The sequence below is a fragment of the Giraffa tippelskirchi genome, chromosome 6 (assembly GCF_054371585.1).
Source record: "Giraffa tippelskirchi isolate mGirTip1 chromosome 6, T2T-mGirTip1v1.2.pri, whole genome shotgun sequence".
Taxonomy (NCBI): domain Eukaryota; kingdom Metazoa; phylum Chordata; class Mammalia; order Artiodactyla; family Giraffidae; genus Giraffa; species Giraffa tippelskirchi.
Window position 1 is genome coordinate 147,669,269 of NC_137280.1, and position 27,237 is coordinate 147,696,505.

Here is a 27,237-nt window from a genome sequence, read left to right on the forward strand (position 1 = left end):
CAACAAAAAGCTATCACACTGAACAGGACAGAAAAAAAGAAAAGAGATCAAATTGACTCACTGTTAATCTCTTTATGATTTTATAACCTACTGGAGCTAGTTAAGAGTACTAAGTTATTTTAAGCATCCTCAAGCACTCCCTTCTTGTTTGGGTTTTATTTTCTTAGAAATATATGTTTTTAAAGTTATAGTTAAAAGGAGTCTAAATGAATAAGTTTGCACTGTATCAAAAGGAACCCATTTGAAAGAATCAGCTGGCAAAAGGCATATCTTTCTCCTAATAAATGGTACCTTTACTATGATATATGCGGTCTGGTGATAGACTATATTTACTTTAAATGAAATTCTTTGATGCAATATTGCTTTGATTTATAGGGTGGTTTTTTGATTTAGTAGGAGACGGTTTTAAATCAGATGGTGAGGTTGATTTACTAGAGAAGGTATTTGATTTGATAGATGATGTATCTTCTTCAGTATTCAATAAGTAATGATTCAATAGTGGATGTCTGATTTGGTAAGTGAACTATTAGATTTGATTTTGATCTATTTTCTCAGTAAGAGATACATTTATTTTAATAGTTGATGTATCTATTTTAATGTAAAATGTGTCAAATTTATGACTCCATGTTCTTTTTTCTGCGCTAGTGATTTATGAATTTTACTACTAATATATATGCTTCAATTAAAGGTAATATGGAACATTCATTACATCCAACCGCAGAGTTAAAGTATTCTAAACCTACCTGAAATTTTTCCTCTTTTCTGACAAATGTTTGTAGTTATTAAATGATAAAATAAATCTCAGCTCAAGGAAATCCAAAGATATCTTGGCAGAAACAAGTGTGTGAGTATATGTATGTATGTGTTTTGAAATCAAAGTTAAGTTATATTATAAATTTAGGTTAGTAAATGTGGAATCTTCCCTTTTTCCTTTCAGACAAAAGTGGATACTCAAGTTACGATTTCTGTTTCCATCTTTACAAGCAAAGAGTTTGCTGACAGTTTTCTTTTTACTTAGAAATACTGACTAGCCCAAGCTTTTACCTTTGTTTGGATTTGCATTTAAGTTTTTTGTTTGTTTGTTTTGTCTTTTTTCTTTTTTTAGCATCATGGCTTATTTGTATGCAAATTCAGAGATTTATAAATGAATTTTATTTTAAACTTCAGTCAGTAATCCTACCTGACATGTTTTTGAACCAACATTCATATTTGCTTAAAATGTAAATCGCTAGATCTGTGGTTAGAAAAGCTATCTACCATTACTACATAAGCTGAAATATAAAATATGACAAAGATTTGAAAGAAGCAAATTCCCTGACATATGCCGTCTTAGTGCAGAGTTTCCTTTAAGTTTGTTATTATAAATTTGCTGCCTAAAAGGAAGTCTGGCTGGAATGAGTAACATCAAGATAATCAGTCTTATGCTTCTTTTTTTTTTTTTTAAGATAATCAACAAAATTATTTTGTAAAAGTCCTAGAGAATGCATTGTCACCCTCAGTAATATAACCCCAGAGGATTTGAAAACTGATTCTTGGACGTGATGGTGGGAGGAGTCTTGTTCTTTCTTGCTGTTTTTATGTCTAAAGAATGGGTATGCATACGGCACATAGACAGGTATACAGTATATCTATGATGTTGACATTTCATTGGTAGATATGGAGACTAGGGACAACATCAGCAAAGGCTCTGTAGAGGGGCCATGTTGAAAAAAAATTTGAGAAACAGCACTGTGAGTGTGTCAGTTGGTCAGTCATGTCTGACTCTTTGCGGCCCCATGGACTACAGCCCGCCAGGCTCCTCTGTCCATGGGATTTTTGTAGGCAAGAATACTGTTGTGGGTTTCCATTTCCTATTCCAGGGGATCTTCCTGACCCAGGGATCAAACTCAGGTCTCTCATGTTTCCTGCACTGGCAGGTGGATTATTTACCACTAATGCCACTTGGGAAGCTCAACACTGTGGTAGGGAATTAAAAATATATTTTTATACTTTAAAATATTCCATGATTCCCTATACATTCAAGTAATAGATTATGCCACATAACCTGGGCAAAGCATGAGAGTATAAAGAGATTATTGATAGTAATGACTGAATAATCTCTTGCAGTCTCCATATTTGCTAATGGCATTTCTGTATCTTTGGAGGGTTAGGTAAAACCGAATGGGAATCTAAGGGAAGTCACATGCTTCCTTCCTGTCACTTAGGCAGCCCAGGCCTAGGACAATCCCTATATTACAGAAGAGGACATCAAAGCCTGGAGGGTTGACGAAAACGTTACATGATTACTCCTCAAGGATAAAATATACAGTATTACTGTATCAGAAGCCAGATTGTAGTAAATGACTGTAAAAATCCCACTCATCTCTTTCTAAAATTTGCGTTGTTTTATTCTATTTTTATTGAAAATGCAGTCTTTGATTATGCTGATATGTAGATAGGCACTCTTGCCACAACATACAGTTTTGAAGCAGAACTACCATTTTAACTCTGTGCTCCTCAATCAAATTAAAAAAAAAGAAAATTTTCCTGTGCCACACTGGCATATGAGATCTTACCTCCCCAACCAGAGATCTAACCTGTGTGCCCTGCAGTGGAATCCTGGAATCTTAACCACTGGATAATCAGGGAAGTCGCCCTCAGGCCCATTTTAACCACAATGCTTATAAACATACAGCTCTGTCCTTTTCTATTCCTTGTGATTCTGTTTTTCTGAAACAGTATCTTGATGTAACAACTGTGAAAACACTAGCATTATCTTTAGCTTACCATTCTGTATGATGTCTCTTTTAATTCTCCCAACCATACCGTATAATAATCTGTGAAAGAGAACATATAGTTCTTATCTCCATCTTATGGATGATATCACTGAAGCCTATAGTAATTAACAACTTATAAATTAGTGATAGTTAAGGTCCCACAGCTGATAAGTAAAGAAAATTGAAAAAGAACCCAAGCAGCCTGGCTGCCAAGTATCACTGAAGAGTCAGATGGTGAAGCAGACAGGGTGGACAATAGAAACAGGATATGCAGCCACATACACCTCAGTCACTACTCTCCTTCAGTGAGAAGTGTCTGGACCACTGTCTGAGCCATTCCTCCAGATGACTAATTCATTGTCTGGACCATTTCCTCCAAACGACTCTTAACAAGCCTCCATGGAGACCACATCCCTCTAGAATCTTCCTCCAGCCTCCTGGCTCTACCTTTTTCTCCATCAAGTACTTCTAGATCCATACTAATGTGTGAGTTATGCTTTGTCATTTGATTTCTACCATTGAGCTCCTCTGGGGGCGTGCGTGCTCAATTGTGTCTGACTCTTTGCGACCCCATGGACTGTAGCCCACCAGGCTCCCCCGTCCATGAAATTTTCCAGGCCAGAATACTGGATGGGTTGTCATTTTCTTCTCCAGGGCATCTTCCCGACCCAGGGTTGAATCTGTGTCTCGTGCATTGGCAGGCAGAGTCTTTACCACTATGCCACCTTGGAAGCCAGATGCTCTCCTACCCATATACTGATCTCACCAATAGGATAAAACTCTGCCTTTTTATCTGTCTCTGGAAGTTAAAGAAGGAAAAGTGACGGATATTTATTTTTTCAATGTCAAATGAACATACCTACAACCCATAAAATACATTAAAAAGCCATGAAGATGCATAGTTATTTGAAATAATCTTCAGCATGCCCTAGGCATCCCCAAATCCTTAAAGCATCTGTTTAGGCTGTGATAAAGTCTTCAGGAGCTCATCCATCAAATTATACCTATCCAAATCATGTCTCTCCTTATAGACCTCCCCTAACCCTGTCTCTACCAGGAAACCTACAGTGACTAGCTTTTTAACTTCTTGCTTCTCTGAACTCCTATAGCACTTTAGTTCAGTTAAGTCGCTCAGTTGTGTCTGACTGTTCGTGACCCCATGAACTGCAGCACGCCAGGCCTCCCTGTCCATCTCCAAGTGCCAGAGTTTATTCAAACTCATGTCCATTGAGTCGCTGATGCCATCCAATCATTTCATCTTCTGTCATCCCCTTCTCCTCCCACCTTCAATCTTTCCCAGCATCAGGGTCTTTTCAGATGGAATCTAATGCAATTAAATGTCAGTAGACCTCTAGGGTTTTTTATAGATAGATAGATAGATTTTTTCTTCCTCAGCATTTAGAGGTTGACTATTTCTCAGGGAAAGATTATATGCTAAAGGTATGTTAATTTCACAACCGAAGACAGAATATTTGAAAACATATATTAGGAAATCATTAGGCAAGACACTTTGCAGCTAAATGTCTCCCCATTATTCTCATTGAATATATTCTTAACCATTTTCTGGAAATAAAGTAGGGAGATAATGAAAGAAAGCCATGTGAGAAAAGATATATTTGAAAAAGGTATGTTTGAAAAGCAAAAGAGGTAAGATCATTAAAACAAGTAAAGCTGAAAGTCAGACTAAATTATAATACATACAGTCTTGGTATGGTTTTGACATCCTTCCTGCCCTCACTTTTTAATAGTGTGACAATTTATCCAGTTCAGTAGCAGTATTAAAATGTTGTACCACTGAAATGCAACTATAAATGTGGCCTAAGAGTTGAAGGAATTTTGAATTGTCAGATAATACATGGATCATTAACCATTTTCAGGAAGAAAGGGTCCAAAAATGGATTTTGACATAAGTAAAGTCAAGAACATGATTCATGACGTTGTTCTAAAGATTATGTCTGGGTTAAAATACCCAGATGGAATAGATTTTACAAGTTCATTTTTATAAGCAGAGTCATATTTCTTGAAGGGCAGCAATAGTAAAGGGGTGCAGAGACCAAAACATCAGTTTTACATTGCAGTAGATTATTAAAACATGACACTTAACAATTGAAAGCAATTGTAAAGAGGACTGTTCTGCACTCAATTTTATTCTTCTAAAATTCATAGGTTGAAGCCCTTAGTTCCTCAGATGTGACCAAATTTGGAGAAGAGCCTTTTAAAGGGGGAATTAAGTTAAAATGAGGTCATTAGGGTGGGCCCTAATCCAATAATCCGATATGACTGACATTCTTTTAAGGTTAGGACACACAGACACCAGGGACTCATGAGCAACAGAGGGACAACTGTGTGAAGAGACAAGGAGAGTGTGGCCATCTGTGAACCAAAGAGAGGGGCCTCAGAGGAAACGAACCCTGTTGACATCGTTTTTTGTTGTTCAAATACCCATTCTATGAGGAGAGTGTGTGTTTATTCTGTGAGGAGAGAGAGAGAGAGAGTGTGTGTGTGTGTGTGTGAGAATGTGTGGTTTTGGTGTGTATTTGTGGGGAGAGGGATTATGGCAACCCTAGCAGACTAATACATTGATCTAGAAAAAATTCTTTTCCCCAAGCTTGTTCTAAATATTAAATCTGAATTTTCTAAGTATGATTTTGCTAATATCAAATTATTTTATATTTAAGTGAGGCTATGATCTGAATGTTTGTAACCCCCTGAAGTTCATGTTCTGAAATTTTAACACCCAAGATAATGGTATCAAAAGGTAGGGCTTCTGGGTGGCGACAGATCATGAGGGTGGGGCCCTCATAAACATAATCAGTTCCCTTACAAAGGCGGCCTCCAAGAGAGATCTGTCACCCTCTTCACCTTGTGTGGATACAGTGAAAAAATGTCCATGAACCAGAAGGTGAGCTCTCACCAGACATAGAATGTGCTGGAAACTTGACCTTTGACTTCCCAGCCTCCAGGACTGTGAGAAGTAGATCTCTGTTGTTTGTAAGTTACCCAGTATATGGTAGTTTGTTATGGCATCCTAAAAGTAAAAACTTAAACAATTGTGTGATTTTTTGGTACAATTAAGTCAGTTTTATATATGTCTTCAATTTTCAAATATTTGCCTTGAAATTAATTTAAACTGTGTAGTTTAAATAATTTTCTACCCATGTTATATCCTCATAATAACAGGAATGATTGAGATGCAGTGAAGCAGTAAAATTGCAAAGTATTATATGTGGCTATGAAATTTTAGTTTTTCTTAACAAAAGAAGAATCATTTTTAAGTGGAAGTAGAGCTCTGGATTAAGAGTGGAAATTATTTTGTTATTAAGAAGATTTCCTTGTCTTCCTGAATCTGTTCTTTCATTAATAATCAAATGATTGTGTAAGCTTATCTATAATATTCTAAAGTAGAATGTGTAAGAAAGTACATTTCTTTATTTATCTTTTCCAAATTCTTCAGCTATGTTGAAGAGAGGACAACAGTCAAGATAATTATAAAATGATAATAACTAACATTGACTATTTACATCATATATACTGTGAATAGTTGGGTACTGTTATTTACATTTTACACATGAGATAATTAGACACAGAGAAATTAATTCACCTAAGATGTCAACTTACAAGAAAGGATTTGACCATAAATAATCAGTCTCCAGAGTCCAACCTGTTAGCTCTTATGCTTTATTGAATAAAGCTTAAAATAATTTTATTTAAATTTTTATAAAGCAATTGAAATAATTTATTTGTTCACAGACTTTAGATACTGTGGTTTAGACTCACCCCTTGCAATCTTAGAAAGAGCACATTGTAAAATCCAGATTTGGTTGGTCAGCATATAAAGTTAAAACAAGCACATAATGAAGACTTCCTCTATAAATTATATTTATGATAAATATTTAGTATTCTCTTTTCATGTTCTTTCATCTCCTTTCTATCCAGTTCAACTCATTCTTCTCATATTCATTAGTTCAAAAGTACTTTTTTGCCCCTTCTCCAGCTCATATGTATTAAGTCTCAAGTTTGTTGATGTTGTTTTCACTTTCTCCTAATTTCATTGTTTTCTCTCTTTCTTGCCTTAAGTTTTGAAACTCTATTTTCTGACTACTTTCTTTGAGGTTCAGAGTCAGTCTTTCCTTGTTTGTGAGATTCCAGTTTTAAGGCAACATTTCCCTCTCTGGCTCCTCAGTAGGCCTATATTAACTATCACTTCCTTCCTTTTATAACATTTGCAATTTAGCTTAAACGTTGATAATCCTCTCCCCCAGCTTCAGGTAAGGAGCTTGTCTCAAATTACCCAGATTCTGCTATTTACCACAAGTTATGAAATTCCTGGGTACTGGGATTTTAAACTGTGAAATTTACATTCCAGGGTGCTTAAAATATACCCAATAAATGTCTGGTAAAAACACATTGTTCTATATTCTGAAAGTATGACTGGGTATAGATTTTTCTAGAAAACAGGATTGCTTCTTTATGTGAGTATCCCTTCATTAGGACATGTTTATTTCATATTTCACACTTTTTAAAATCTGTTAAAAGCTGTCATATTCTTAATCCAAATACGACCTTCTGAACTTTTGGGGGCTGATACTGGCATTGTGTCATTAATGTGCATTTTATTTATCAACTTTATCTTTAAAACATTTTGACTATTTTTTAGAGTATATAAAATAATTGACCACTGTCCTCAAAGATCTTCAGTTAAAATAGAAAATTTGTATTAATGTTGAGGTTGTTTCTTGCCCTGTGATAATAAGAAAAGTATTCATTTACAGAAACAACTCAATAGTTCTCACAAAATCAATTTCTGTTATTTTAAAGCAGATGTCTTCTTAATGCATACTAGAAACTTTTTTAGTGTTCTTAACATAATTAGAAGCCTGGTAGATTGCAATACTGTGAGAAGGCAATGGCAACCCACTCCAGTACTCTTGCCTGGAAAATCCCATGGACAGAGGAGCCTGGTAGGCTGCAGTCCATGGGGTCGCTAACAGTCAGACACAACTGAGCGTCTTCACTTTCACTTTTCACTTTCATGCACTGAAGAAGGCAATGGCAACCCACTCCAGTGTTCTTGCCTGGAGAATCCCAGGGATGGCGGAGCCTGGTGGGCTGCCGTCTATGGGGTCGCACAGAGTCGGACACGACTGAAGCGACTTAGCAGCAGCAGATTGCAATACTACTTTGCAATGATTGGCCCTGCATCTGTCTGCTTTCTGAAGGAAAAAAAATTCTACTATTACTGGCCTGGTAGTGTCAGTCATGATGGAAAAGCCGACATCTTGCAAAACAATAACAACAACAAAAATAAAACAATATGACATGGTCTAAATCTTACCCACTTACTCTTTTCTTTCATTCGTTCAACATGTGGTTTTTTGAGGCAGGCCTGCTATATGCCAGTTATAATATTTATGGAAGTTTGGGCTGCTAGGTTGATGAACAAAGCAAATGTCTGCCCTCTTGGTGCTGACATTCTGAAAAGATAAGACAGACAATAAAAAAAATAAACACGAAGTATGGTCTGTCAAGAGGTAAAAAGGGCTATCAAAATTTTTTTTAAATAGAGCAGTTATAAATCTATTAATTTTAAAAATAGGCCAGAATGATAAGGAGATAGTATGGGGGACTGGCATTTTGCAAATTTAAGTAGTGTAATCAAGATAAGTCTCCATATAGTGAGATATTTGAGTAAAAACTTAAAGGAAAACAAAGAGCCAGCTATGTGGCTATGTTGGGAAGAAGAATTCCAGGCAGAGGGAATGGCCCTTGTAAAGACTCAACAGAGGGAAGAACCCAAATGTTTGAAAAAGAGTAAGGGAGCCACTGTGGCTAAAACACAATGAACCAAGGGAATAGAGGTAGAAAGGTGACTTAGAGAGGTAAGGGGGCTGGGTTGGGGTCGGGCCAGCACGTAGAGCCTTATAGGCTGTCCTAAGAAATTGGACCCTGAGTCAAAATGCAGTAAATGAGCCATTGTAGAGCATTTAGTGGAGTTGCACTCTTGATTCCAGCCTGTGCTTCATCCAGCCCAGTGTTTCTCATGATGTACTCTGCATATAAGTTAGTTAAATAAACAGGGTGACAATATACAGCCTTGACATACTCCTTTTCCTATTTGGAACCAGTATGTTGTTCCATGTCCAGTTCTAACTGTTGCTTCCTGACCTGCATACAGGTTTCTTAAGAGGCAGGCTAGGTGGTCTGGTATTCCCATCTCTTTCAGAATTTTCCACAGTTCATTGTGATCTACACAGTCAAAGGCTTTGGCATAGTCAATAAAGCAGAAGTAGATGTTTTTCTGGAACTCTCTTGCTTTTTTGATGATCCAGTGGATGTTGGCAATTTGATCTCTGGTTCCTCTGCCTTTTCTAAAACCTGCTTGAACATCTGGAAATTCATGGTTCATGTACTGCTGAAGCCTGGCTTGGAGAATTTTGAGTATTACTTTACTAGCGTGTGAGATGAGTGCAATTGTGCGGTAGTTTGAGCATTCTTTGGCATTGCTTTTGGGATTGGAATGAAATCGAAATAATGAAATCAAAATAACCTTTTCCAGTCCTGTGGCCACTGCTGAGTTTTTCAAATTTGCTGACATATTGAGTGCAGCACTTTCACAGCATTATCTTTTAGGATTTGAAATAGCTCAACTGGAATTCCCCATCACCTCCACTAGCTTTGTTCATAGTGATGCTTTCTAAGGCTCACTTGACTTCACATTCCAGGATGTCTGGCTCTAGGTGAGTGATCACACCATCATGATTATCCGGGTCATGAAGATCTTTTTTGTACAGTTCTTCTGTGTATTCTTGCCACCTCTTCTTAATAGCTTCTGCTTCTGTTAGGTCCATACCATTTCTGTCCTTTATCTTTGCATGAAATGTTCCCTTGGTATCTCTGATTTTCTTGAAGAGATCTCTAGTCTTTCCCATTCTATTAGCTAAATTAACAACAGTTAATTTAGAACTGCTGTTAATTTGTTTGCTGTTACATTCCCTTTAAAAATGTAAAACATTTATCTTATAGAAAAGTATACCCATTAGACTTTCCTGATTGTTAAGACTGGTATTATTTAACCTTTCCTATATTTCCTATAAATTGGAAGCAAAGTTTGTCTTGATTAGATATGTATTGTTGACAAGGAGACTTAATTGGTGCTGCTGTGAACTTCATTATATAATATATCACGAAGCTGTAGTATCCAATTTTTAGAGAAGCTAGAGTGATATGCAATCAGAAGTCACTTGGAACAGTTCTTTGCTCTATGTTGTTATTTTATCAATTTGATATTGCAATTAGATTACTTTTTTCCATTTGTTTTTAGTTATAAGGTTTTTTTTAATGTTTTTATTTTCTTTGAATGCATAAAAAAGTTTCATGGTTGTGAAGTCAACACTGTCCTAATAAGTATACTTAGAGAAGTCTTGCTTCCATCTCTACTTTCCCTGCTCTGTACTCTTCTGTCCCTACAGATTAGGATTGACGACATTTCTGAAGGACCAGAGTGTAAATGGGCTTCCCTGGTGGCTCAGCTTGTAAAGAATCCTCCTGCAATGTGGGAGACCTGGTTCGATCCCTGGCTTGGGAAGATCCCCTGGAGAAGGGAAAGGCTACCCATCCAGTATTCTGGCCTGGAGAATTCCATGGACTGTGTAGTCCATGGGGTCCCAAAGAGTTAGACACCACTGAGTGACTTTCATTCACTTCACAGAGTGTAAACACTTTAGCAATATAGGCCATGTGGTCTATTTAGCAACTACTCAGCTCTGCTACTGTAATGAGGAAGCACCCACACAATATGCAAAATACTGGGTGAGGCTGTGTTGCAGTAAAACTTTATTTACTAAAGCATGCAGCAGGCTGTGTTTGGTCTATGGGCACAGTTTGCTGACCCCTGCCAGAGGTGACTATTTTTTAAACTTAGCTCCTACCTTGTTCTTCCTGTGTTTCTTCTTGTATCTTCTTTTTCTTCCTTAAAAATAACAGTATATATTATTGTTGTGCACTTTGTTAATTTTATTTAAACCACCCAGAGTATGCATATACACAGAGTCACACACACACACACACACACACACACACACATACATATGATAGCCACACATGTTATCTTCTTCATTCTTTTAAAAATCTATATAGTTCTTCATTGTGTGGATATAGTATGATTTATTAAAGCCAACTTGTATTGGGCATTTGGATTGTTTTTCATCTTTTGCTGCTACCAATAACAACTGAGTGACCTTGGCATGAGATGTGATGTGCTCAGTTGCGTCTAGCTTTTTGCGACCCTATGGACTGCAGCATGCCAGGCTCCTCTGTCCATGGAATTTTCCAGGCAAGAATACCAGAGCTGGTTGCCATTTCCTACTCCAGGGGATCTTCCCAACCCAGGGACCGAACCCTCATGTCTTGTGTCTCCATTGGCAGGCAGATTCTTTACCACTGAGCCAGATGGGAAGTCCATGAGATATGGTAAAATACCATAAATCTCTATTTATATCTCTATATCCAGGTCTATCCTAGAAGTAGAATGATTGAGTCAAAAAGGACACATGTTTGTAATTTTGTTCAATATTTCAAAATACCTCTGCACATGGGTTCACCACTTTTTACTCTCAATGTCAAATATATGAGCATGGCAGTTTTTCCATAGCATTGCAACAGACTGTGCTGTCAAGCTTTTGAACTTTTGCCCACATGATATATGAGGAATAGTATCTCACTGTAATTGAAATTTTCATTTGTCTTATAAGTGAAATTGAACATCTTTTCATACATTGAAGGACCATTAGCTGTTCTATTTCTGTGAATTGTCTAGTCTTTTTACTCTCTTTTTATTGGGTTTCAGGATATATTTTTAAATTAGAGCCAACTGGGCTTCCTAACAGATCAAATGTGATAAATGAAAAAAGAGATAAATCAAGTGTAACTCTAAGGTCTTCGTATTCAATAACTGGAAAGGTGAAACTGCTTTAAAGTGGGATGGGGAATGGTGTGATTAGAATAGGGTCAGATCATCAGGTCAAGGGATTAAGATTTCTGTTTTGGAAACTGTTGAGTTAAATCTGTCATTGAGACATCCAAATGGAGACATGGAGAGGTGTTTGGATATATGAGCCTGGATATGGTAAAGAGGCCTGTGTTAGAGATGGAAAACGGAATCATTTGAGTAGAAATGATAATGAATGACATGAGACCAATAAGGTCACAAAGCAAGTGTGGGTAGAGAAGAGAAGAAAAGCAAGGATTCAGTCCTGATTCTTTGACAGAATGCTAGAAGAGAAAGCTCTAGTAAAATATCGATGGGGGGGGGGAAGCAGAAGGATATGGTGCCCTGAATCCAGATAAAGAATTTGTATCAAAGAGAAATGAGTGACCAAGGCTGATGATAAATCTAAGAAAATAAAGATAATTAATTTAGCATTGACAAGTTGAAGTTCTAGTCTCTTGAAACTCACTCTGGAGCTTCAATTCAGAGCCTCCTTCCATCACTCCCAATTTTACCTGGCTAGCTCTTTGTCATGCTTAAAATTTATTTGCACAGTGAAACTTCTGTAGACTACGATATAAACATTACCATTATTTGCTCTCCCTGCTCCCAGAATTCTGCCTTATAGAATGTAAAATGTCTTTCTTAAAGTGTGTTGTCTTTCTTACACTGAAATAGACACTCTCTGAGGACAGGAGTCATTCCTATCTTTTTTGTAGCTGAACTACAAGGTGACTTTGTAGACAGACAGAGCTCAACAAATATTTATTAGTTAAGCGCTATTATATCTATGTGTCCATTTGTATACTATCCCCACACATGAGTTATTTAAACATCCACTCTTATCTTTATTCATTTAGTACTGTCAGGCCTGTTTTTCATAAATAAACTACAGTGCATAAATATTCCATTTAATTCTAAAATTTGTACTTTTAAGAACTGAAAATATATGAAGAAGGAAATCTGTATCTCAGATATTGTGGTATAGTAGAAATACCAACAAATTTGAGTCAGAAACTGAAGCTTTGACTCTATCCCTGTATCTTATTAACCTTTTACATCAGTTGAGCCTATTAACTTTCTGAGCTTTGTTTTCCAGTTGCACAAGATGATACCTAGTGACATAGAGAACTCTTCTAGGAGGGAAGAGCCAGGAGGCTTCAGAAGAGGCCTCATAGAGAATTGTTCCAACCAAGAAATTTGCCTTACAGGCTCATAAAAATGAAAATGTGGATAATGGCTCTTCTGAGTATCAGGCAGAAATGTACACAGACCCTTTATCATTTAGAAAAGGAAATAGCCATCTGGAGTTAGGAGCATTCAAAGTCCTTATGACAGCCCATTTTCTTATTGAAGAAGAAAACTAAAGCATTCTCAGAAGTGTCGTTGGAAGATATAATCTTAATCAGACCAAAGAGAGTTCAACAAGTTGAAGGTGTAACAGTGTCAGGAAAAATGTCCTAAATCTTCCACTTCCTACTGAGCACTGGCTTTCCATGGGATCAGCTACCCAAGGCCACTTAGCTAAAGAAACTCTCCATATTACTGTGTGACCATGTCTGTGATTGGTCTGCCATCATCTTTGCCCTATATTTCCATACCTCTTAAAACCTCCTTATGAGTAATACCTTGTTTCTATAGTTTTGTGTCCATGTCTTCAATCAAGAGGAGAGCTTGCCTCTTATAGGGAGATTTTGTGTATCCAGGCTCTTATAGACTCTGTGCTGATACAATTGTATTTTTACCATATGTTCCTCTATTTTTTTTTATGTTTTTTCTTTTTTTTAATTAATTAATTTATTTATTTATTTTTACTTTACAATATTGTATTTGTTTTGCTATACATTGACATGAATCCGCCACAGGTGTACATGTTTTCCCCATCCAGAACCCCCCACCCACTTCCCTCCCCATCCCATCCCTCTGGGTCATCCCAGTGCACCAGCCCCGAGCACCCTGTATCATGCATCAAACCTAGACTGGTGATTCGTTTCACATATGATAATTTACATGCTTCAGTGCCATTCTCTCATATCATCCCACCCTCGCCCTCTCCCACAGAGTCCAAAAGGCTGTTTTATACATCTGTGTCTCTTTTGCTGTCTCACATACAGGGTTATCGTTACCATCTTTCTAAATTCCATATATATGTGTTAGTATACTGTATTGGTGTTTTTCTTTCTGGCTTACTTCACTCTGTATAATAGGCTCCAGTTTCATCCACCTCATTAGAACTGATTCGAATGTATTCTGTTTAATGGCTGAGTAATATTCCATTGTGTATAAGTACCACGGCTTTCTTATCCATTCGTCTGCTGATGGACACCTAGGTTGCTTCCATGTCCTGGCTATTAGAAACAGTGCTGCAATGAACATTGGGGTACACGTGTCTCTTTCAATTCTGGTTTCCTCGGTGTGTGCCCAGCAGTGGGATTGCTGGGTCATATGGCAGTTCTATTTTCAGTTTTTTGAGGAATCTCCTCAGTGTTCTCCATAGTGGCTGTATGAGTTTGCATTCCCACCAACAGTGTAATAGGGTTCCCTTTTCTCTATTTGACTGCATGTGTCCATGCTAAGTCATTTCAGTTGTATCTGACCCTTTGTGACCCTATGGACTGTAGCCTGCCAGGTTCCTCTGTCCATGGGATTCTCCAAGCAAGAATACTGGAGTGGATCCTCCAGGGGTTTTTTGGGACCCAGGGATCAAAGCTAAATATCTCAAGTCTCCTGCATTGGCAGGTGGTTTCCTTACCACTGGTGCCACCTGGGAAGCCCCTCTATTTGACTACTAAGACACTTTAGTTGTGTCCGACTCTGTGCAACGCTATGGTCTGTAGCCTGCCAGATTCCTCTGTTCATGAGATTCTCCAGGCAAGAATACTGGAGTGGGTTGCCGTTTCCTTTTCCAGGGGAACTTCCCGACCCAGGGATCGAACCCGTATCTCTTATGTCTCCTACATTCACAAGGGGGTTCTTTACCACTAGCACCACCTGGGAAGCCCTATTGGATCCAAACCTGTGCTCTACTTTCCCACCACTTGTGTCAGCTATTTGACCGTAAGCAATTTGCTTAACTTTCTAAGCCCTATTTTCCTTGCCATTAGATGGTGATAGTAACAATGAACATTTTGTGTTAACTTTTATAAAAACTGAATGTTATTGTTCAAATAAAGCTTATAGTTCAGTTTCTGATGTCAATTAGACATTCAATAAATATTAGCTTTTTTTTATTATAAAGAACAAGTATATTTCTAAGTTTTGGGGAACACCTCACTTTTTCTCTTCAAGAAATGAATCACATATACAACTATACTACTTTTCAGAAAAAAAGTGTTTTGATAACCATTCCTTGTTTCTTTGCAATCAGCATCTACACTTTGGAGGGACAAGACTCTTTTTAAAAATTATTTATTTATTTTTTGGTTGAAGGATAATTGCTTTACAGAATTTTGTTGTTTCCTGTCAAACATCAACATGAATCAACCATAGGTGTACATATGTCCCCTCCCTCTTGAAGCGCCCTCCCCATTCTGCCCCTCTCTCACCTGATGCCTCTGTGGTTCAAAGGTGAGGTTCAATTCCAGCTTCAATGTGGAAGACAGGTTGATTTAGACACTACCAAATATGCATGAGGACATACATCACAATGCCCTACAGTAAATAACTGCATAGCTCAGGTACCATACTGCAGTAATAACTTGGGCAAGATGACTCAGTCAAAGTGAAACTCGATATGGGAGAATGAGTCTGAAAGTAGAAGTGGAAAAGGGAAGTGAATATTGACTAGCATCTGAACCTTTGGATCAAGCCATGCCTGAAAGTAATTGGACTTTTCAACTTTTCACTTAGATAAACCAACAAGGTCTTTTTTGTCTTAAATTAGTTTGGGTTGGGTTTTCTGTTACTTATAAACTAAAACTTACTGACTTATATAGCATATGGCAAAGAGCTTTTTTTAAAAATTTTTGTAATGTTTGTATTTATTTTTTTAAATTGAAATATGGCTGATTTACAATGCTGTGTTAGTTTCTGATATACAGCAAAGTGATTTAGCTATACATATATATATATATGTGCATATACATATACATATATGTGTCTGTGTGTATATATACATATATATAGGCTTCCCTGGTGACTCTGTGGCAAAGAATCTGCCTGTATTGCAGGGGTCGCTGGTTTGATCCCTAGGTCAGGAAGATCCCCTGGAGGAGGCATGGCAACTCACTCTTGTATTCTTTCCAGGAAAATCCCAAGGACAGAGGAGCCTGGTGGGCTATACAGTCCGTGGGGTCTCAAAGACTTGGACACAACTGAAGCAACTGAGCACGCATGCATATGTGTGTGTGTGTGTGTGTGTGTGCGCGTGCACGTATTCTTTCCTTTTGTGCTTTATTGCAGGATATTGAATATAGTTCCCTCTGCTATGCAGTAGGACTTTGTTGTTTATCTATTTTATACATAGTAGTGTGTATCTATTAATCCCAAACTCCTAACTTATCCCTTTCTCCACCTCTTTTCCTCTTTGGTAAACATAAGTTTGTTTTCTATGTCTGTTGGCACAGAGCCTTTTGGAGATTCAACTGAAAGAACTCACAGTCAGTTAACTGGTAAAAATGGAATAAAATATATAAAAATGTGACACTTTAGCTACCTGTTTTTGTGTCATTGTTATTTTAAAGTAAGGTCCTTTACAACCAGAATATTTTTAATTCAATGAAGAGGAACAAATGTTACTGTTGCATTTCTCACAAAGTGACTGTTTAGTTACTGTTTCTCCTCATAGAAGCCTCTAAGGAAGTAAGTTCCAATTCAGCTGTGAGAAAGCAGTCTCCTGAACGTGGGAGGAGGTGAAGAGGCAGGACTGCATGACAGCAGAGTTCCTGTAGCATCTTCATTGCATCTCTGTCTCCTGGTATCTTGGTTTATTTGTATATTTCACATCCTTGAGATAACAGGTAGATAGGTAATGTATACAGCTTTGCAGAATGAGATCCACACTTGAGTAAAAGTTCCACTGACTAATGTTTCTTTCATTAAAAAAAAACAAAAAACAAAAAAACAAGCTTCAATAGGAGCTTGTTTCCCTATAGGAAAGAGACAGTGTGTTTATATCTCAATAAATAAGCCTCAACCAAAATTTCTTTGGAATTATATGACTCACAAGGATTATTTTGTGTTTTTGAGTAAATCTATATGGAGGTTTCAAATAACTGCAAACAATACCCATAAATACTTAAAAGAAATCTCACTCTAGCAAAGATATGGAAAAAATATATGTGTAAATGATATTTCTAGGTGTACTTCTAGTCTCTTCAAAGTGAACAAATTTAGTATTACTAATATATTAGTATTAAAATAGTATATTAAAATGCTATTTAATATTTAAAAGTAGTACATTTTAAAGTTGTGGTATACTTTCTAGTCTATGATGTTGTCTTCATTTGTTTGTAAAGAGGAACTGTTTAAAGGATCCATTATGAACCTGAGTAACATCATTCCATGCCTCATTTTTACTTTGCTGTATTAATGCCGTGTTTACAATTTTTGGACAGAATAATGGTTTTGACTTAACAGCCTTTCTTTAAAGAAAATTAAATAAATATGTAAATTAAATATATATGATATAATCTCATCATTTCTATCAACAAGTTTATGACTGTATACTCAGTTATTCAGTTGTGTCCAACTCTTTATGACCCCATGCACTGTAGTCAACCAACCTCCTCTGTCCTTGGGACTTTCCAGGCAAGAATACTGGAGTGGGTTGCCTTTTCCTACTCCAGAACTGTGTATATTAACCAGTTAAACAAACTATTTTGTCCAGTTTACTTCTATTAAATATTTTTTTTACTTAAATATATTGAAATTCAAATTAAAAATGTGCCATGATAAATTAGCACATTCAAATAAAACTAGTCCCAAAGAGAAGGTCAGACTAGGAGTCAATAAACAAATAGTTAATACTAAAAGTTTTGTTTTCTGGAGACTACTTAGGGGGAATAACTATGTAGGACCGACAGAAGGATTTTTGAATGAGAGAGCTCTCTCTCTCTCTTTTTCACTTTTCTAGTTCCTTTTCATCTCTTTTTCCTCTTTGCCACCAAGGTCATTATGCTGAACCTGGTCTTTAGAAAGCATGATAAGAAAGCATGATACATTAGTGCCTCATGCCTCAGCCTTATGTGTCTCTTTTTGTATTAACATTTAGTTTTCCCTGTTTCCTTCTCTAAGAAACTTGCAAGAAAACACATGTGATAGCATCTCCAATTAATTACTTCAGATAATTATGTTAATAGTCAAGGATTTTGTTTCTTTAGGCATTTTTTTCTTATTTTAAATATTGTCTACTGGGAGTATTTGTTTTTTGAAAGAGGACTCCTGGAGACTTGAAGACAATAACATAGATTAAATCATGACTGGTAGGAATTTATGAGTCCTGGGGGAGAGTTATATTATGAAATCTTACAGAAAAGAAGTCTTTTATAGCATTTCTTAAATTGCCCCAGATAGACAACCTCCTCTCTGTTCACATATAACACAGATCCTTATTCAAAACCGCTAAACTTTTTTGATGGTGTTACTCAGATGATGAAGTCTCCATAATGTAAGAAAAAGAAGAGAAACACAATAAAAGGAAGAAATAGAATGTGAAGAGATGAGTAATATCTGTCTTGTAGAAGAATTCATGACTCAGATACAGGGTCACTGAGATTTCAAACTGGGTACATTAGTAACAGCACAAGACAAACAAAATACAAAATGGACCTGACAAATTTGATTTATTCCAGGCAGAAACTTACCAACCGAGGGATAGCTACTGCTATATGAAATTATAAATGCTACCATCACATGCTGGAGAAGATAAACAATCTTTTATTCACTTTGATTTTCCATGTCTAAATTTAAACTGGAAAAATGCTTTTCATTTATGTGTGTTTAAAGGTTAAATCCTATGACCAAAGTAAAAATCAGCACATAAAATAGAGTTTGATTTAAGTAGTGCTGCTAAACCTCCTCCTTGTCATTCCAATAGAAGTGACTCATTGCTTGGTTGGGAGTCAAGACATTTGATCATTATCAGATTATTTATTTAATTATTTTTTGATTAAACTATTTCTTGCCTCGTGCAAGTCCAAGCTCATTTAAATGAGGTCAAGATCTTAGCTGTTCTTTAGATGTGTTACACAGTTTTCTCCCTCAGATACCTTCTCTCCCTTAGGTGCTTGCCCTTGGAGAAATTTTTGCACATTTCCCAGGGATATGGGAGGAGGGACTTACTAAAAAGTTTAGTGAATGAATCAGCAGTTGAATTATCTTTAAATATTTAATAGGCCTCTAACATATTATAGTTGGCTGTGGATCTGTTTGACTACTATTATCAATTTTTGGTGGCTAATTTTCTTCATCAAAGAAATGGAATCTTTGCTGGGCTGTGAAAAATATGCTTAAACTTTCATTACTGACGTTTCCACTGGTGGAATAATCAAAGTAATTATTAGGATTTTTTTCAGAAGTTCAAAATTTTTGAAGCACTTCTCTAAAATGTTGGTTGAGGCCAATCACAGTTAATGAATACTATCCTAAATATATTTATTATTGAGCAAAGAAGAAAAAGAAACTCAAATAAAATGTTTGGGTCTAGGCCTTTGTAAAATTATCAACAATAAAAACTTCTTAATATGTTTTTAATCATGAAATATATTTAATATGCACACTACACATTAGGGTACACATTGGAAAAGACCTTACTGCTATGAAAGATTGAAGGCAGGAGAAGGGAACGACAGAAGATGAGAGGGTTGGATGGCATCACCAACTCGATGGACATGAGTTTGAGCAGGCTCCAGGAGTTGGTGATGGACAGGGAAGCCTGGCATGCTTCAGACCACGGGGTCACAAAGAGTTGGACACGACTGAGCAACTGAACTGAACTGATGTCTCTTTCTGACAGGGAGTTCTATGGTATTGGTGAAATACCTTGTATTAATTTTGATTTTATGGTTAAAATGATAGGAACCAAACTCAAGCTAATTTTAAAAGCAACAAGTGCAATTTAATGATGGATACAATCCAGTAAAATGTTGAGCACACAGCCCAAGAAGAAATACAGGCATGTTGTTTGTTGCCAAGTTTATGTGGAATCAGAAGACCAGATGCCATTCTTGTGTCTTCCCAGCTTTTATCTCTGCTCCTCTCTTTCACCACAAAATGGCTTTGTCCAAAGGGCAATGTTGGAAAAGAAACCATTCTAGCTGGTTTCAACAGAATGTTATTTACCACATTTATTAAATAGCTTATGGATTAATGTGGAGGCAGTAACAAGAGAACCTTGGCTTAATTTCCAGGAAAAACTTCCAAAGGCACATTGCAGAACTGCACCAGTAAGAGAACAACTGCCTCCATCCTGTCTGGGAAGTTCCCCACAAAAATAGCAGTCACCACTACAGATGCTGGCTGAGAACCTTCTGTTTCTGCCTCAATCTGCATTAGTAAGCCCCGAGCTTCAGTGCATGGTTCGTTTCCTTGAAATTCAATTCTGAACTCATGTCTCAACCAAATACACTTGATCCAGTCCTCTTGCCTGGAAAATCCCACGGATGGAGGAGCCTGGTAGGCTGCAGTCCATGGGGTCGCTAAGAGTCGGACACGACTGAGCGACTTCACTTTCACTTTTCACTTTCACACACTGGAGAAGGAAATGGCAACCCACTCCAGTACTCTTGCCTGGAGAATCCCAGGGACAGAGAAGCCTGGTGGGCTGCCGTCTATGGGGACGCACAGAGTCGGACACGACTGAAGCAACTTAGCAGCAGCAGCATCAGGCAAGGGTCAGAGTATAAGCAAAATGTGATTTGGGGATCATAACTGACTTTTTCTATAAGTGGAAAAGAATGGGAGAAATTTTAGAAAGGAAAACCCAAAGCCAGATTTTACCAGCCCCTGAACTACTAGAAAACTCGATGTTCTCTAGAAAACTCGGTGTTCTCTTCTAAGTGATGTATTATTCATGAAGGCCTGAAACACTATTTTTGAAGATGCATCTATGGTGATATAAAAGACAAGCATGGAATAGAACAGATACAGAAAGACTAGGAAAGAGAATAATGCAAATATTCTGGGGATGAACTGATGCAACTGAACCAGGATTCTGATAAGAATGACAAAGATGAAACAAACACACTATGTTTTCATTAAGCCAAGTTCAAAACGTATAGCATTTTTTATTTGTTTCACTTGTTTCGGAAAATAAAGATAAGGAATATAAAATATTCCACTTAACATAAAGGAATATAAAAACATCAAAACCAAATGTATTTCTAATATAGTAACACTCTATATGGTACATATACTTAATAAAATTATATATTTAAGTTTGGAAAGCCATGGAAAATTAGATAGGACTAATTTTCCAAAGCAAAATTATGCAAGTTAAATGATTGAACAGGAGGGAACAGAGCTTCTGATTAGAGAGGAGGGAAAGCAGAGTCCCTAGAAATCGGTTAGGTAATCAGTATTCCAGCTTTCTCTTTCCAAAGAAAGCAGGCTTAGAAGATGTGTGAAATGTCATAATTTGTGACTTAAAGTATTTTGCCTGGCAGCAGAAAGATTTGTAGTGCTCATGTTTCCTAAGGAGAAAAAGGCTAAACTAATTAGATACAGAAAATATGGAAGTAAATAACAATGTTCCAAAAGTCTTGGCAACTTCTATTCCTTGCTTTCCATTTCTGTGAAAGTAGACTCAGTTCAGAATGGTTTTACCCTCACATAAGTTCTAAAAACAATTTACCTTTGCTATTCACCATTCAGTGGTTGTGTGTGTTTTAGGGGGAATCTAGTAGGTGTGAACCAGAGATGGCAGGCATAGAAATGATTCTCCTTTCTTGCTTGGCTAACTTATCTGATTAGAGGAATTAAATTAATTCATGATGAGTTTTAATAGTCATTTTAATTGTGTTCTACCACTTTTGTTTTTTAAACTAGAATATCGGTTTACAGTAAGAGGATTTGTAATGGCCATCTGTGTTTCTCTGCTTTCTTAGAAGGATACACATGAGCAATCAATACACAGTAATGAAATGGAACGATTGAGTTGTGGATTTTTCAGATTCAAATTTCACTGGAAGCAAAGGCAACAAAAAAAATTTCCTATGTAAGCCTGCCTATGAGCAGACATGGTGGTATATTATGTAGAAATCTTTCTAAATTCCTGAGGGTCCAAACTTAGGCTTGTTTACATGTGATTGCTCTTCCAGTTAATTCTATAGCTTTGTATATTTGTCATTCACTTAACTTTGTTGAAAGTTATGCCCTATGCAGGGCCTTCCCTGGTGGCTTAGTAAACTATCCATCTGCAATGCAGGAAACCGCCTGCAATGCAGGGGACATGGGTTTGATCCCTGGATCAGGAACATCCCCTGGAGAAGGAAATGGCCACCTACTCCTGTATTTTTGCCCAGGAAATCTCATCAACAAAGGAGCCTGGCAGGCTACAGTCCATGGTGTTGCAAGAGTTGGGCACAACTTATCAGCTAAACCACCACCACCACTACCACACCTTATCCAAATTTGATTACTTCCAAATTTTAATTATAAGATCTTAATAGTTTTGCCCTAATGTCTTGCATGCATTGGAGAAGGAAATGGCAACCCACTCCAGTATTCTTGCCTGGAGAATCCTAGGGACAGAGGAGCCTGGTGGGCTGCCGTGTATGGGGTTGCACAGTGTTGGACACGACTGAAGTGACTTAGCAGCAGCAGCAGCAATGTTATGATCTTTAAAAGAGTATCTGGAAAAGTAACATGCCTATTTTTTTCCATATTACTCCCGTAAAACAGATATCTGAAATCTTTTCAATAAAAAAATTATTCACCTTTATATGAAATGTTAATTAGGGTATATAAAACAGTAGTCCTATATGCTTATGATTTGCTACTTTAAAACATTCATTGATGACAAGTTGCCCTTTATTTATGCTGAATGGTATTCTTTTTCTTTTGTCCCCTCCCCAATAAATTTAGAAATACGATCATGACCTCTAATATTAAATGTAATTCAACAGCAGAAAGGATAATTCTGATTCTTTTCTTTATTTAGCTTGGTTCAGGATATAAATTCAATGAGCCTCCATTTCAATTGGCCTTGCTTATTCTCAGTGCAACCTTGAAATAAATTTATTGTTTTTCATTTATATTTAAGGTCAGATGAAAGATAAGTTAGGATCTATAGCACTGACTGTAACAACCAATAAAACATTTCACTGCAGTCTGGGGAATAAATACTTAGTACCTAATCAGAAACAGTATGGAACACAGTGTCTTTCAGAGGTTACCATTTTACACTAACATATAAGCCCTACATAAGAAAATTAGCTTGTATTCTAATCTATATGGGCTTCCTTTGTGGCTCAACTGATAATCAGCCTGCGGTGCAGGAGACCTGGGTTTGATTCCTCGATTGTGATGATGATCCCCTGGAGAACAGAAAGGCTACCCACTCCAGTGTTCTTGCCTGGAGAATTCCATGGGCTATATAATCCATGAAGTTGCAAAAAGTGACTTTCACTTATCTGTAGAGCTAAAATTTATATGATAGAATATAATAAAATTACAGTTTAAGAATTCTATTGGTTAGGCTACCTGGTATGTTGAAGAATTGCAGCACTTGAATGAATAATATCCATTAAATGAATACTTATGTTAGAGTAAAACTGTTTTTACTAATGTATACTTCTTTTCATTTACTCCATGAATATAAATATTTTTAGACCCTAATTGTCTAAAATGAGTGAGGCAAAATCAATGGTTAAATACCTCCCAACCAATATTATGTTAATATTACTATGTAACATGTCAATCACTTAATAAATAATTCAATTAATTTTCTTAAGAAAATTTCCAATGTTTGAAGTTATATTTGTTACATATAATTTATTTACAAAAAGTTCACCAATTTTAGTTGTACAATTTGATACATTTTAAAAAATGGATACAATGATATAATTCCTATCAGAGTCATGATATCATATATTTCTTTATTTTCTTGTTGTTGTTTTTTTTTAATTTGGCTGCACCAGTTGTGGCATGCAGGATTTTCCTTGGGGCATGTGGGATCTAGTTCCTTGACTAGGGACCCAACCTGGGCCCCCTGCATCGGGAGTGTAGAGTCCTAACTATTGGACTGCCAGGAAAGTCCTGATATATTTGTTAATGCCTCCCAAGTTCCCTTGTACTCTTTTGTACCAGTTACTCCTCTTATTTCCTTCCCTGACAACTACTTACCTACTTTCTAGCCCTTCAGTGTTAGTTGTGCGTTTCTTAGAATGTCACATATAAATAGAATCAAGCATATATAGTCTTTTGTTCCTGACTTCTTTTAATCAGCATAATCCTTTTGAAGTTTATGTGTGTTACTGTGTATTTCACTAATTTGTTACTCCCCCCCCCCCCCCGCCGAGTGTTATTCCATTGTTTGGACATACATTTTCATTTCAATGTTGAATAGAAGTGATGATGTGGACTTTCTTGCCTTGTTCCTGGTCTTAGTTTGGGGCTAACTGTAGGCTTTTAGATGTCCTTTTTCAGGTTGAGAAAATCCCCTTCTATTTATACTGTACTGAGGATTTTCATCATGATTGGATATTGAATTTTGACAAATATTTTTCATACCTATTGCTGCTGCTGCTGCTGCTGCTAAGTCACCTCAGTCGTGTCCGACTCTGTGCGACCCCATAGACGGCAGCCCACCAGGCTCTCCCATCCCTGGGATTCTCCAGGCAAGAATACTGGAGTGGGTTGCCATTTCCTTCTCCAGTGCGTGAAAGTGAAAAGTGAAAGTGAAGTCGTTCAGTCGTGTCCGACTCCTAGCGACCCCATGGACTGCAGCCTACCAGGCTCCTCCATCCATGGAATTTTCCAGGCAAGAGTACTGGAGTGGGGTGCCATTGCCTTCTCCCTCATACCTATTGAGATGATCATCGCATCAAAAGTACAAAGAAAAAAATTATTATGATCATACCTATTGAGATGCTCATAATAATTTTTTTCTTTGTACTTCTGATGTGATGAATTACTTTTATTTCCAGATTAAATCCTACTTGCTTAAGATTTCTTATTCTTTTCTGATACTGCTGAATACAGTTTGCTAAAATATTTTCATGGATTTTTATGCCTCTGCTTATGAAGTATATTTGTAACTTTCTTTTCTTATAACACCTTTGATTCTGTAATCTGAGTAACGCTGACCCCCAGGTTTTAAATTGGAGCAAAACCACTGTTCTCAGAACTTGCTATGTTTTCTTTTTATTTCCATATTAAGTAAAGTAGAAAGATGCGACCTCCTGTTACAGATTTTGGAACAATTGGTGAAAAATTGCTACTATTTCTAGTCCTATGGGAAGGCTTTTACCTGTAAATTCAGTTTCTTGAGTGACCTTTTGTAGTTTGTGCTTGCAAAGAATTTATCCAAAGCTGTAACATTAATTGTTTTAAAGCTGTTCATAGTTATCCTCCTAGCATCATTGTCACCTGTCCCTCTGTCCTTCTCTCATTCCTAATACTGGTAAACTGTGCTTTCTCACTCTTTTTCCTTGCTAGTCAGATTATTGTTTGTCCATTTGTTTCAGTGGACCATCTTTTGGTTTTATTGACTTTCTCAGTTGTGCTTCAGTCAGTTCAGCCACTCAGTCATTTCTGACTCTTTGCGACCCGATGGACTGCAGCATACCAGGTTTCCCTGTCCATCACCAACTCCCAGAGCTTGCTCAAATTCATGTCCATCGCGTTGGTGACGCCATCCAACCATCTCATCCTCTGTTGTCCCCTTCTCCTCCTGCCTCCAATCCTACCAAGCATTAGGGTCTTTTCCAATGAGTCAACTCCTCACATGAGGTGGCCAAAGTATTGGAGTTTCAGCTTCAACATCAGTCCTTCCAATGAACACCCAGGATTGATCTCATTTAGGATGGATTGATTGGATCTCCTTGCAGTCCAAGGGACTCTCAAGAGTCTTCTCCAACACCACAGTTCAAAAGCATCAATTCTTCGGCGCTCAGCTTTCTTCACCGTCCAACTCTCACATCCATACATGACCACTGGAAAAACCATAGCCTTGACTAGACGGACTTTCAGTTGTGCTTACTGTTTCACTAATTTTTGCTGTTATTATTTCCTTCCTTCTGCTTGCTGGGTTTAATTCAGTCTTTTGCCTGGGTTTAATTAGCCCTTTGGTCTTAAATTTTAAAGTTGGAATCTTAAATCATTAACTAAACCCTTTCATCTTTTCTAATATGTGTTTAGTGCTGTTAATTTCCCTTTCTGCATTGCTTTTACTACACACTACAAATTCTGATATTTTATGTTTTATTTCAAACTATTTTCTAATTTTTCTTTTTATTTCTTCTTTGATGCATAAGTTATTTAGAAACTGTTATTTAACTTCTAAATATTTTGGAGATTTTCAAAATATCTTTTTGTTACTGAATTCTAATTTAAACCCATTGTAATCCTAGAACATATTTTCTATGATTTCAATTTTCTTAAATATATTAAGACGTCTCATGGCCAAAAATATGTTCTTTCCTGGTGAATAATCTGTGTACACTTGAAAAGAATGTGTTTTGCTAAATGTCACTGGGAGAAGATGGTTGGTAGTGTTGTTTAAATGTTTCATATATTTACTGATATCTGTCCAGTTTTCTATCAATTACTTAGAAAAGAGTGTTGAAATTTCCAACTGTAATTCCCAAGAAAGTCAAGGAAGATTTCACATTGGATGTAACAGATGGGAGAACTGGGTCCTTCAAGATGTGAATAAGAATTCAATAGGGTATTTACGGCATAAAGGGACTCCCAGAATAAAATGTAAAATATATAAAATGTAAGTATATTAACAGCTAGACAAGATTATGAAATTTTACTTATTTTCTAACTGCAACTATCTTTTTAAAATGGCTTTTGTTCATAGATAAGAATAAGAAGAGATTAGAAAAAATGGCACTTGGGGCATTTATACAAACTTTTTATTATTTTGTTAATGCTGCTTTAATGCTCTTTGTGTAATAGAAGAAAATGTTTTTACTAATAGATTTGTTTCAGTATATTTTGCATGCATGCTAAGTTGCTTCAGTTGTGTCCAACTCTTTCTGATGCTATGGACTGTAGTACACCAGGCTTCTCTGTCCATGGGATTCTCCAGGCAAGAATACTGGAGTGGGTAGCCATTCCCTTCTCCAGGGGCTCTTTCTAATCCAGGGATCAAACTTGCATCTCATGTCTCTTGCATTGGCAGATGGGTTCTTTATCCCTAGTGCCAGAGTTAATGATAATTATCTTGATGTGTTCAGGATTACATAAACAAGAAAACAATAAAAAACCTTTCTGTAAAGTGAAATGTAGGTTTGAAGAAGGAGAATCTGGGACATTTAACAGCTTAAAATTTGCCCACTTCATGAAGAACCGTGTAGTCATGCTAAAAGAGATAGACACTACCCTAAT